Genomic DNA, 12,288 nt, shown 5'->3' with positions numbered 1-12,288 from the left:
CCAAGAACACACCCACAACAAGCACATGTGAAAACAAAACACACAGGGGGATGACAGACACATCAGGGAAGGAGACTTGGGGGTGAAAACAGGCAAAAGACAGAACAGGTCAGAAAAGGATCCTGGCAGGATGGTTTTGATTACTTTGTTTTTGCTTCGACTGAAGAATTCAGATGTTTTAACTGCAGAAGAGGAATATCGGAGTAGGGCTTGTCCGGAAAAACGGTTCTTACAAACAGAAGGAACATGGGGGACAGGTGTGGTCCTGGTCAGAACGCCTGCGTCGCGAGAAGATGAAAACCTCAAGATGACACCACATCTTATAGACCGTCGAGGTCAAGGGACTTTGTTGTTATAAAACACTCAACCTGCGCTTGTGTGAGATGGAAGATATCCACTGTGAAACACTGCCTCTGGCGGTCAGTAAGGATGAAATAGAACCCTTCCTTTGAGTGCGATCAGCATCCAGTGCAGGATGATAGGCTGTCTGGAATCATGGATTTGCAGCGACACCTTAGTAGTGCTTTTAAGCAGTAACTTTAATGCTAGTATTAGAGAACAAACTTGGGAACTCAGGATTGTAACATCTAATAGTAAATTAAATCAGACAACCAATATAGGGAGGAGGGAGCGGTTGATGGACCTCGAGGTCCAACGGCAGGCTTCCTACGGCCTCCACGCTCGGCCGCAGCCCACCACGTCCCGCGCTGGGTCGCAGCGCCCTCCTGACCCGACCCCGGTTCCGACTCCAGGCCCCGACCCCGGGTTCCGGCCCCAGGACTCCAGGCCCCGACCCCGGGTTCCGGCCCCAAGACTCCAGGCCCCGGCCCCGGTTCCGGCCCCAAGACTCCAGGCCCCGGTTCCGGCCCCACGACTCCAGGCCCCGGCCCCGGCTCCAAGACTCCAGGTCTCGACTCGGCCTGTACCGGCCCCGAGACTCGCTCCCGGACTCAGGCTCCCTCCCTCCCATCCCGTGGTCCTCTCCCACCCTCCCTGGTGGCTCGGGGGCCGTCTGGGATCCAGCCCTTGAGGGGGGGGGCGGCTATGGCGGGGGCTGAACCGGAGACTCCGGAGGTTTCCTGTGCCCTCCAGTTGGCGACTTCGACTCCGGAGGTTTCCTGTGCCATGCAGCCGGCGGCGACGACCCCGGCTCCCCTCGCCATGCAGCCGGCGGCGACGGCCCCGGCTCCCCTCGCCATGCAGCCGACGACAACTCCGGCTGCCCGTTCTAGTGCCCTGCAGTCGGCGCTCCGGAGCCGGCCAACTGACCGCCCGCCGGGCCGACCCCCGGAGGCTCCCCGGCCGCTTGACTGCCCGCCAGAGTTCCCTGGGTGGCCCACCATCGTCTGGTTTCCCTCCCTCCCGCCCCTGGTCTGTTTAGGGCTATCTGGAATTTGGCCGTTAAGGGGGGAATTCTGTCACGGTTTGGGTTAATGTCTGGTTTTATTTTGTAGTTTCCTTCCTCTGTTCTCCCTGGGTCACGTCACTTCCTGCCTTGTCCTGTCGTCCGCTGTGATTGTGTCATGTCATGATTGTTCCCAGCTGTGTCCAATCACCTGCACCTCCCTTGTGTATTTAAGCCATGTGTGTCTGTTGTCACTTGTCACGTCATTGTTCATTCTATGGAAGTCCCTGTCCACGATCTTGTTCTCGTTCCTGGTTCCTGTCTTTGTTTTTGCCCCTTGGCCTTTTGCTTTTGAAAACCTTTTTGACAATTAAAGTCCCTTTTCTTTTTGAAAACTCTGCGTCTGAGTCCTACCTTCCCCGCCATGCAGCTCCCCAACAGTTGAACGTGCATAAAACAATATTTTTTGTATCAAGTCTGTGGTTTCCTAAATAAGTCAGGTTTTTAAATATTGTGCCATCTTCCTCCAGACATCTTATTTTTCTCCCTGAGATTTTTAGTTCCACCTTTTTAAGGATTTACGTTTTGCTGTTGTCTCGCACTACAAAGCGGCTCCGTCTGTCAAGTATTTGTATTATATGGGTTTAAACACCAGACCAATGTGGTGGAAGATTTTGCACAGACAATCGTTAATAAGAAACAAAGGCTCTGAGTCAAGTATGTCTTTTCTCCGTTTATTTCCTTGCAAGGGAAAAAGGGTCACAACAGCTACGTGGTCAGTAGACTGTCAAGAACCTCCTTCTCCTCCCCAACACATCGAGGCAGTTCTTATACCTAAGTTTAGATATCGGTGGCGTCAACAGAAACCTTTGACCATCTTGTTGAGTATCTACAGCCAGGGTACTGGGAACATCTTATCCATGTAAGACACGTCAGATCTTTGACCGTGTCCTTGCTCTCCCAACATGCTAAAACAAAGGTGGTCATAGACATAACAAACACTTTGTTCAATCTCTACAGCTATGACGCTGGAAACATCTAATCCAAGTGGGAGACATCAGTTCTTATGTCAGGGCCTTTGTCATCTAAGCACTAGCAACTAATAAACTGGTTATACAAATGAAGCATTTAAAAGGGTCACATATCATTTTCCCATTACATTCCACTCTTTTGATTACATAATAATCACACACTATGCATCAATTTAGAATGCCTACTCTAAAAATTTACCATCTGATATCTACCACATTAAATATCACAAAACATGAACATCTGGACATCGCTCACAAAACTTTGTCTGCCACAGAACACAAACTCCCTAAAAAAAACCCTCAAATGGGAAAATAGGAAGAAATCTGTTAGGAGAAGATAAAGACTGGAAACCTTCGCACAGGATTTGAGCGTTACACCCCAGATGTCATGTGTACAGTATTGAAATAAAAAAGAAATGAAAACATGTTTAAATCAAAATACCGGAACTTGATTCCCTATCACACAATACAGATAAATAAACACATGGTTACGCGAGTCCCCCCCAGTCGTCTGAGGGGGTTCGCTGTCGTTCCATGATAAGAGAGAAACACTCTTTAGGTAGCGGACTACGGAATCACAAAAAGATGCTGAGATACAATGAAACTGAAGCAAGCAATAATATTAATAAAACCGTCGTGGCACAAACGACTACTGTGTCTATGTGGAGGGGTCCTGGCCGTGTTCTTCTTCTTGTGTTGGTCCGCAGGTACACGTTGGGATGTGGAGTCTGCCAACCTTCTTTCTTGTGAGGCACCCGCGTTGTAGACAGTCAACACAGATCACAATGCACTGTGTGTCTGTCGGTCAACTGCCCGTCCGTGGTCACTGGATCGGTGGTGTCGGTTGATTGACACTTGTTGTGGGGGTAGGGTCGCCTGAGCCCATTGCTGGTACTGGATCTGGAACCTTCTTGCAATGGGATGAGTGGACCCAAGTTGCCCTTTCAGCTACCTTGACCGCTGTTTGGGTGACCAGGAGAATCTGGAATGGACCCTGCCACCGTTTAGCTTTCCAACTTTTCCTCCTGAAGTCCTTCACCACCACGAAGTCACCCGGTTGCAGTCGGTGTAGTGGACCCGTTGCTTCTCTCGGAAGTGCAGCTACAACCTGTTTTCTTACATACGACAAAGTGGAAGACAGTCGAATGCAATAAGTTAACATGTCATTCTCGCACATTGTGGTGGAAGGGAGTGGTGTTCCTGGAGCTTCCACACCTATATGGGGAGGAACTGTGAAAAGGATTTCAAATGGGCTTAGGTTGATCAGAACCAAGGGCAGTGCTTTTGTCCACGGTAGACCTGTGTCTGTGCAACATTTGGCCAGTTTTGTTTTCAATGTTCCATTCTCTCTCTCTACCGCTCCTCCACTAGCTGGATGGTATGCGCAGTGTGTTTTTAAGTCAATACCCAGGTATGCACTTAATTCTGTGATTGCTTGGTTGACAAAATGTGAACCATTGTCGCTAGAAATTTTGCTTGGGATTCCCCAGCGGGGAATGATCTCTGAAATCAAGGCTTTAGCCACTGTGGAGGCTGTCTGCTTACTGGAGGAAATGGCAATAGCTGTGGGCAACAAAATGGCATCCAATAGTTCTGCTATCAGAGTGTGGTGTAACACTGGTTTGCCATCTGATTTGAGAAAACTTCTGTGTTTCCACAGCACGCCAAAATCATGAACCACGGCAAAAGCGTATCTGGAATCCGTGTGAATGGTTGCCGTTTTATCCTTAGCTAGTTTACAAGCTTCTGTTAGCGCGATTAATTCTGCTGCTTGGGCTGAGAGGTGACATGGAAGAGGGCCGGAACACAGAACAGCTGAGTCTGAAACAACAGAGAAACCCACAAGATTAGAACAAGTCAGGGGATCCTGTGAAGCAGATCCGTCAACATACATTACCATGTCACTGTTGAGCAGAGGTGTATCTGCGAGGTCTGGTCGAGGTGTGCACTGAGCTTCCAGCTCAGCCAAACAATTATGCTCCTATCCATCCTCCGGAGTGGGGAGAAGCGATGCAGGATTGATGACATTGCAGCGTTTTACTGTAACATTCGGCATGTCTAGGAGACATGTGTGATATCGAAGGTAACGCGCTGCAGATAAATGAGACGACTTCTGTTCGAGAAGAATCAGTGAAACCGAATGTGGAACCAATAATGTTAGCGTAGCATAGCCTACAATGTCACGAGAGGCTGTAAGAGCCTTTTCAGCAGCTGCCACAGCTCGAAGGCACTGTGGTAAGCCTGCTGCTACCGGAGTTTTGCGGAGAAATAAGCTACTGGTCGTAGTTTATCGCCATGGGATTGTAGGAGCACTGATGTCATACATCCAGAACGTTCGTCAACGGTTTGTGTGAACGGTTTGTGAGGATCAGGAAGACCCAAAGTCGGAGGAACTTGTAACGCGCATTTCATGTCCGTGAAAGCTTGAGAGGCTGCAGGGAGCCACTGAATTTTATCATGCGCGCTGAGATCAATGCGGACAGAGGTTGCTCGAGTTGGGAGTAATTTGGAATAAATTACCTACAGTAGGAACACATTCCCAAAAATGACATCATCTGTTTCTTGGTTTGTGGTTTTGGAAGTGCTACAATTGAGGCAATGCGTTTTGGTGATTGTGTCTTCCCTTCACCGGAAATGTTATGGCCTAGGAAATGAACGTTTTGTGAAACAAACTGTAGTTTGGATAGGCTGGCCTTGTGTCCTTCTGCTGCTAAATGTTGAAGCAATTTGAGTGTGTCCTGTTCCTACTGCTTTTGTGTTGGAGCTGCAATTAAACAGTCATCAACATACTGCAAAAGAGCTGTTACTGGAGACAAAGTGAGGCTCTCCAAACTTTCCCTGAGTGCCTCGTTGTAGATCGTAGGTGATTCTGTGTAGCCCTGACATAAGCGTGTGAAAGTGTAAGGCTTGCCATTGAAATTGAACGCAAAGCAAAACTGACTGTCAATGTCCACAGGGACGCTGAAAAAAGCATTTGAGAGGTCAACCACAGAAAACCATCAGGTGGAACCTGTGCCATAATGGTGTAAGGGTTGGGAACATTTGGGGCTCGTGCGTGGACGGCTGCATTAACTGCTTTTAGGTCCTGCACGAAGCGCCACTCAGTTGGTTTGCCTGCATCTCTGATCTTTTTAACTGGAAAAATTGGTGTTCTTACCGGCGAGTCAGGACATGGAACAATGACTCCGGCCTTTAAGAGGGAGTTGAACACCGGTGTTATACCGCCAATGGCCTCTTGGCGCAGTGGGTATTGATGTTTGTGGGGACGGAAGTCTGATCGAGGAGTGATGACCACAGGTTGACATTTTTTGATGAGTCCCACGTCATATTTATGCGCCGCCCACAAGGTGTCTGGAACAGAACTGAGGGCAGGGGAAATAGAGGAGACATTAGTCAAAAATGTATCAGTGTGTGTGTCCGAAAATATGTTATTTTCATCCATGACATAAACAGATCTGAGAGCAGGTGTGCAAAATGCGAATGGCTGTTTAAAGAAGCCTGTCGACAGAGAAACGGAAACAGCACATTTAAGTGTGGACCAAAACAATGTCATACATGCAATCTGATCATTCAGATCCTGTAGAAATAATGCATCATATTGCTTATCTGGCCCATGTGACACATGAGCAGTGCAGTGGAGATATGAAGCATCCATGCACTCTGCCTCAGGCTGGACGCGTGATGCTGCCAGGTGGGACAGTTCTGATTGTGGGTCAACCGGAAGCCACCACTGGTACACAAACATTGGATCACTTATAACTGTCTTTGCCATCTGTGTCAATGGCTCTGCATCTCACCACTTGCAACCCTGTAGGAGTGGAGATGAGGCTAATGCCGAAAGAACACATGAGGTCCACCAACTACACAATTACACCAACCAGTTTGATAATATCCACGGGCGTTTATTCTCCGGCTCTCGCTTACAGTTAACGTACTTCCTGCTCATGTGTCTTGCATGTCTATATCCGCAGGTGATGTGGTTACACCATGAACATCACAGTATTGAGTAGGATGGAATAGTGGTGTCGAATTCAATCACAGATTAAATATCAAGCTACCCGATACTTACGATCCCTCATGCCTCCCCTGCAATCCTTTGCTGTGAGCGCGCGCTGAGCAGCCCCGCCTCCTTCTCCAGCAAAGAAGTCGTTAGATTTATTGCAAGTAGCTGTTGCAGTGCCTTCTGGGGCTTTTAATATCAGCGACGGGCTAGTTATGATGACATACAATATTTACTTGCGGGCCGGATATACTCACCTAAAGGATTATTAGGAACACCATACTAATACGGTGTTTGACCCCCTTTCGCATCCCACCACCACATCCCACGATGCTCTATTGGGTTGAGATCTGGTGACTGTGGGGGCCAGTTTAGTACAGTGAACTCATTGTCATGTTCAAGAAACCAATTTGAAATGATCCAAGCTTTGTGACATGGTGCATTATCCTGCTGGAAGTAGCCATTAGAGGATGGGTACATGCTGGCCAAAAAGGGATGGACATGGTCAGAAACAATGCTCAGGTAGGCCGTGGCATTTAAACGATGCCCAATTGGCACTAAGGGGTCTAAAGTGTGCCAAGAAAACAGCCCCACACCAATACACCACCACCACCAGCCTGCACAGTGGCAAGTGGCAAGGCATGATGGATCCTTGTTCTCATTCTGTTTACGCCGAATTCTGACTCTACCATCTGAATGTCTCAACAGAAATCGAGACTCATCAGACCAGGCAACATTTTTCCAGTCTTCAACTGTCCAATTTTGGTGAGCTCTTGCAAATTGTAGCCTCTTTTTCCTATTTGTAGTGGAGATGAGTGGTACCCGGTGGGGTTTTCTGCTGTTGTAGCCCATCTGCCTCAAGGTTGTGCGTGTTGTGGCTTCACAAATGCTTTGCTGCATACCTCGGTTGTAACGAGTGGTTATTTCAGTCAAAGTTGCTCTTCTATCTGCTTGAATCAGTCGGCCCATTCTCCTCTGACCTCTAGCATCTCCTCTGACCACGCCCCGCTCCAATGGCTCCACCGCATGAAGGATACAAACGCCTGGATCACTCGGTGGTATCTGGCTCTACAGCCTTTTAACTTCAAGGTGGTCCATAGGCCGGGGGCGCAGATGGTCGTGGCAGACTTCCTCTCCCGCCCTCTTGAGGGGGGGGGAGTAGGTTAGGCCGGATGGCTTCCTGGCTGCGCTCATGTGATTGGTTAAGAAAGGTCCATGTGGAAAAAATCGCATTTGTGAATCTACTGCATTAAGCGAGTGTCAAAAAACCCACACATAAATGTGAAGCGATCCGCAAACAAATTACACATACACATCAAGAAACAAATATAAATATAAATTTATGCATTTTCATGTATTTGTAAATCCTTCTGTGTGCATTTGCAAATCGAAATATAGTTGTAAATTGTTGTGTGCATTTGTGAATCTTCTTTTTGCAATTGTGAGTCCTTCGGTCTTTCTTGGAGAAAGCTTCATGGCTAACGTCGGAATATGTCACTGCTGTATTTCGCACTGAGATTGGGCCATTTAAGAGTTTAGCTCCTGTTCCTGCCAAATCACAATCACAATATAAGCCAAAGGCTAAAATAAATTCTCAGGTAGATAGATCTCTGCTCATTTGCGGATCTGTTGATTTAAACACTGCAGATATGTTACATTCTGACGCTATGCTAGCACCACTTTCTGGGGATGGCATGAAAATGCTAACCAGGTTAGTGGAAGATCAGGGGACTGCAGATGCCAGTAAATGCTGAGCTGCTTCAATCTGCATGGATGTTGAGGCTTGACTCGCCATCCCGATGGCGCATGTTGGCTGCGACGGTGGTTGATGTGGAAAGAATAGCCATGTTTTTCAGGTGTTGGAGACGAGGCTCGTTGGTGTTCGTCGACCAGTGCCAGTAGGGTGGAGATTACGGCGGGGTCTGTCCCTGATTGGGACGGAGTTGCTAGTGAAATATTTTGCAGTCTTTGAAATAGATCGACATGCAAATCTGTAATTGTCTTAATCGCCACAAATGCTGTGTTATCAAAAAAGTAAGATGTTTGCGCGCAGAAATGACATTTGATACAACAGAGAGGAGAACAGTTCTTAGAGTTTGACAACAATGATGGGATTGTCTTACGGAAACAACGTTAAATTATGGTTGGCTAATTTGACGTGCCGCCCTAATCAGCTGAAATTGTTACCACAGGGAGGTAGCAACCTGGGAAATGGACAGGATTGTTGCTTGTCATCCTGACTGAATTTACGCCTGAGCTTCATTTGTTTGTACCTCGTCCTTTTATAGAATTTCTCCCCTTTTGAATAACTATGCCTTCTAAATACGTATAACCAGAGGTGTCAAAAGTATTCACATTCATTACTCAAGCAGAAGTACAGATACTAGGGTTTAAAAAGACTCCTGTAGAAGTTGAAGTACCAACTCAAGCTTTTTACTTAAGTAAAAGTATAAAAGTACTGGTTTCAAAACAAAACAAAAAGTATAAAAGTAATTTAAGAAATTCCATTAAGAACAAACTCTTAATGCATAACCTCGCTCACACAACACGTCAGTCCGTTACAATGTGATCAGAAGGTGCCTGCAGATCACGCGACCTGCCATTGGGATAGTGGAAACATGGGGATATTCAGAGACACAACACCAAAACAACAAATGTATCTGACTTAAACAGATAAAACCAGAACCCATTTTTCAGTGACACGAGTCACAGGGCGCACACACATGTTGTTCCCATTGATTAGGTAGACTGCTGTGTCTCCCCCAGGTTTACTACGTCATGGGAAGATACTCATTTAACATTACATGGAAGGAGGGTCCATGTCGCTAAATACCAACTTTCCACCGACCACTTTTCCCACCCGGTGTCACTCCGATCTGCCGGCGCATCGTGGAGAAAACCAATCGGGTGTCTGGATGCTAAATGTTTATACTTCTCATCCAAACACAATCAAATGCACTCTGTCCGGATAGCGCGATTTATCTAGATAGGTTTTTTTGTGTTTGTGTTTTTGAACTACGACAAGCCGGAAGTAACAAGACTGTTTTTAAAATGTATGGAGTAGAAGTAAAAAGTCGTCTGAAAAATAAATACTCCAGTAAAGTATATAGATACCCAAAATTTCTACTTAAGTACAGTAACGAAGTATTTGTACTTCGTTACTTGACACCTCTGCGTATAACTAATATCTCTTTGTGTTGAATGTGTTATTAGGCCTTTTAATTAAGCACATGGTAGGGTTTTGAATCTTAACTAGGAGCCCAGTGGTCTTTTACTCCCCATAAAGACCCAGGACGATTTGGCGTTGCTTGACAGCAGCTTGAGGCAGGATAGCGAGCTCCAGGAACGATTTGTAAGTGTGCTGCTATTGTTTCTGTCAGGGATGCGTGGGAGGTAGGACTCAAATGCAGAGTTTGAACACAAAAAGACTTTAATAGTCCAAAAGGCAACAAACGGGAAAAACGGCAGGCGGGAACTACGAACATCCAGGACGATTGACAGACATGCGTGACCAAAGACAATGACGCCACAAGTGACAAACAACACACACTGCTTAAATACACAAGGGAGGTGCAGGTAATTGGACACAGGTGGAAACAATCCGCCGATCACCGGGAATGACAGGACCAGGCAGGAAGTGAAGTTACCCGGGGACACGAGTGGCAGAAAACTAAAAAATACGACAGGAAGTGCACCACACCGTGACAGTGCACCCCCCCTCAAGGGCCGAATCCCAGACTGCCCTAAACTAGCCCAGAACAGACAAGGGGAGGGAAACCAGGGACGCTGGTCGGACCGCCCGGGAAACTCCGGCGGGCGGCCAGGGATACCTCCGCAGTCGCCGTCGGCTCGGGGACAAAGGAAGCCGGAGTTGCCAGCTGGAGGGAGCGGGAAGCCCCCAGAGTCGCTGTCGCAACCCCCAGGACCCCCCCCCCTCAAGGGCCGGTTCCCAGACGGCCCTCAAATCACCAACGGGAGGGTGGGAGAGGACCGGAGTTGGGGAGCGGGGCCGTCTGAGTCATGAGTCTCGGGGCCGGTACTGGCGCCGTCAGGAGTCTCGGGGCCGGTACTGGCCGAGTCGGGGTCAGGAGTCTCGGGACCGGTACTGGCCGAGTCGGGGTCAGGAGTCTCGGGACCGGTACTGGCCGAGTCGGGGTCAGGAGTCTCGGGACCGGTATTGGCGGGGTCGGAGGAGCAAGTCGGGGAACGGCAAAGGGAGATGGCTGCGGCGGCCCAGCGGAAACGGGAGATGGCTGCGGCGGCCCAGCGGAAACGGGAGATGGCTGCGGCGGCCCAGTGGAAACGGGAGATGGCTGCGGCGGCCCAGCGCGAACGGGAGATCGCTTCTTATGCTTGCTCCTCCTTGGGTTTAGGAGGTCCCGGAGCTCGAGGCAGGCGAGCTGATAGCTCCTGGGACCAAAAACAAAGTCTGTCTTCCGCTGCCAGAACGGGCTCCTAACATCCATGTAGTCTGGACCGTAGTCTGGCAGCAGGTCTGCTGAGTCCCATCGTGGTGGCGTCATTCTGTCATGGATGCGTGGGAGGTAGTGTTGTTACCTCCCACCCTCCTGCTTCGAAGCTTGTGTCGAAATATGAACCAGTGCAGGGCGAAGCAATTGTATCGGTGCTCGGTTCGTTCGCTGCTGATCACGTGATCAGTGACGTCCGAAGCTTCGCTCCCGCTCAGTGACGTCATCAGTGACGTCCGAAGCTTCGTTCCGGCGGACAGTCACGTGACAGCTTCGAATTGATTCAAATGGGCTCGAAACAGGGTTGGGGCTTGTCTGTTTGATACAGTCAAAGTCAGTGTTGTTGTAGTGGTAGTAGTAGCAAATTTACAATGGAACCTGTGGCAAAGAGAGGTCGCTCCGAGATGTGGGAGCACTTCAATTTGATTTCCTCTAACAAGGTTTGTAATAGGCAGACAAAGTCTGTCATTTGTATTGTGTAATTATGGATGTTTATTTTTATTGTGGAGACCACCCGATATTTGGCTGAATCAAACATTCCACGAAGTGAAGACCCGCTAAAATATCGAATCAAACACAAACATGTGTACCCACATCTATTTGTATTAGCACGTAATCTTTTGAGCATTCCTGCCTCATCGTGTCGTGTAAGCGCCTTTTTTGTAAGGCAGGGGAAATAGTATCTAAGAAACCGACTCAACCCCAATTCTGTGGAGAAAATTGTGTTTCTCAATAAAAATCAATAATAACTTCATGCCCCATCCCATGTGTCCACAAGCACTTCAATATCCTGTCATAAGAAACTGTCCAAAAGCACAATCACTGCCCCACTGACCTTTCCTCTGCAAATCACTTCCCACATTCAAACAATTCACATAAGTCCCTATGACTGCCATGAACTGCACATGCAGTAGGAAGCACTTGCTGATATTTAAAATTATATTGCTTACATGTCATATATATATATATATATATATATAATATATATATATATGTTATATATATAATATATATGAAATATATATATATATATATATATATATAATCGTCTATTATATATCTTCTATTAATTATTCTGCTAGTATGATAACAAACATACATGCACAAAGGTGCAGAAAGATATAGATAAGTGTTTGTTAAACTTCTTTCCAATGTACAGAGAATTGAAATACACAAACAAGGACACAATTCAAACCTGAAAAACAATAGTTTTATTCATATAGAAATCCATGTATTTATTAGATGATTTATTGGTTCAACTTTTCATAATCATGTTCAACCCACAGAGACTGGGCCAAAATATACTGGTAGGCTATTCAGAACATATGCACTACAAGTTTTCAACAGCAGAGGTCATCATAGAGTTTGCGATGCATTGAATGAATGAACCTTTTTCCGATACAATTGGCTGGAAAGCTTCACTGGTTCAGAAAGCTTCACTTT

At 47.3% G+C, this 12,288-nt stretch overlaps 2 long non-coding RNA genes across 2 annotated transcripts in view; one reads left to right on the top strand and one right to left on the bottom strand.

Annotated features, from left to right (window-relative positions):
- Window positions 1-2,063: 2,063 nt before the first annotated feature.
- LOC144410202 (uncharacterized) lies at window positions 2,064-6,216 on the bottom strand. Its single transcript, XR_013468086.1, has 2 exons — window positions 4,274-6,216; window positions 2,064-4,197 (listed from the first exon to the last, which is right to left on the bottom strand). It is a non-coding gene; the product is annotated as an uncharacterized LOC144410202 (long non-coding RNA).
- Window positions 6,217-9,667: 3,451 nt separating this feature from the next.
- The window catches only part of LOC144410395 (uncharacterized), a 3,537-nt gene continuing 916 nt past the window's right edge, over window positions 9,668-12,288 (top strand). The window contains exon 1 of the long non-coding RNA XR_013468426.1: window positions 9,668-9,728. This is a non-coding gene — a long non-coding RNA (uncharacterized LOC144410395). The remainder of the gene's footprint in view (window positions 9,729-12,288) is intronic.

This window comes from Gasterosteus aculeatus, chromosome 7 (genome assembly GCF_964276395.1).
Source record: "Gasterosteus aculeatus chromosome 7, fGasAcu3.hap1.1, whole genome shotgun sequence".
Lineage (NCBI taxonomy): Eukaryota > Metazoa > Chordata > Actinopteri > Perciformes > Gasterosteidae > Gasterosteus > Gasterosteus aculeatus.
Note: the sequence above shows the minus strand (reverse complement) of the source record. Positions and strands in the feature narration are given on the sequence as shown.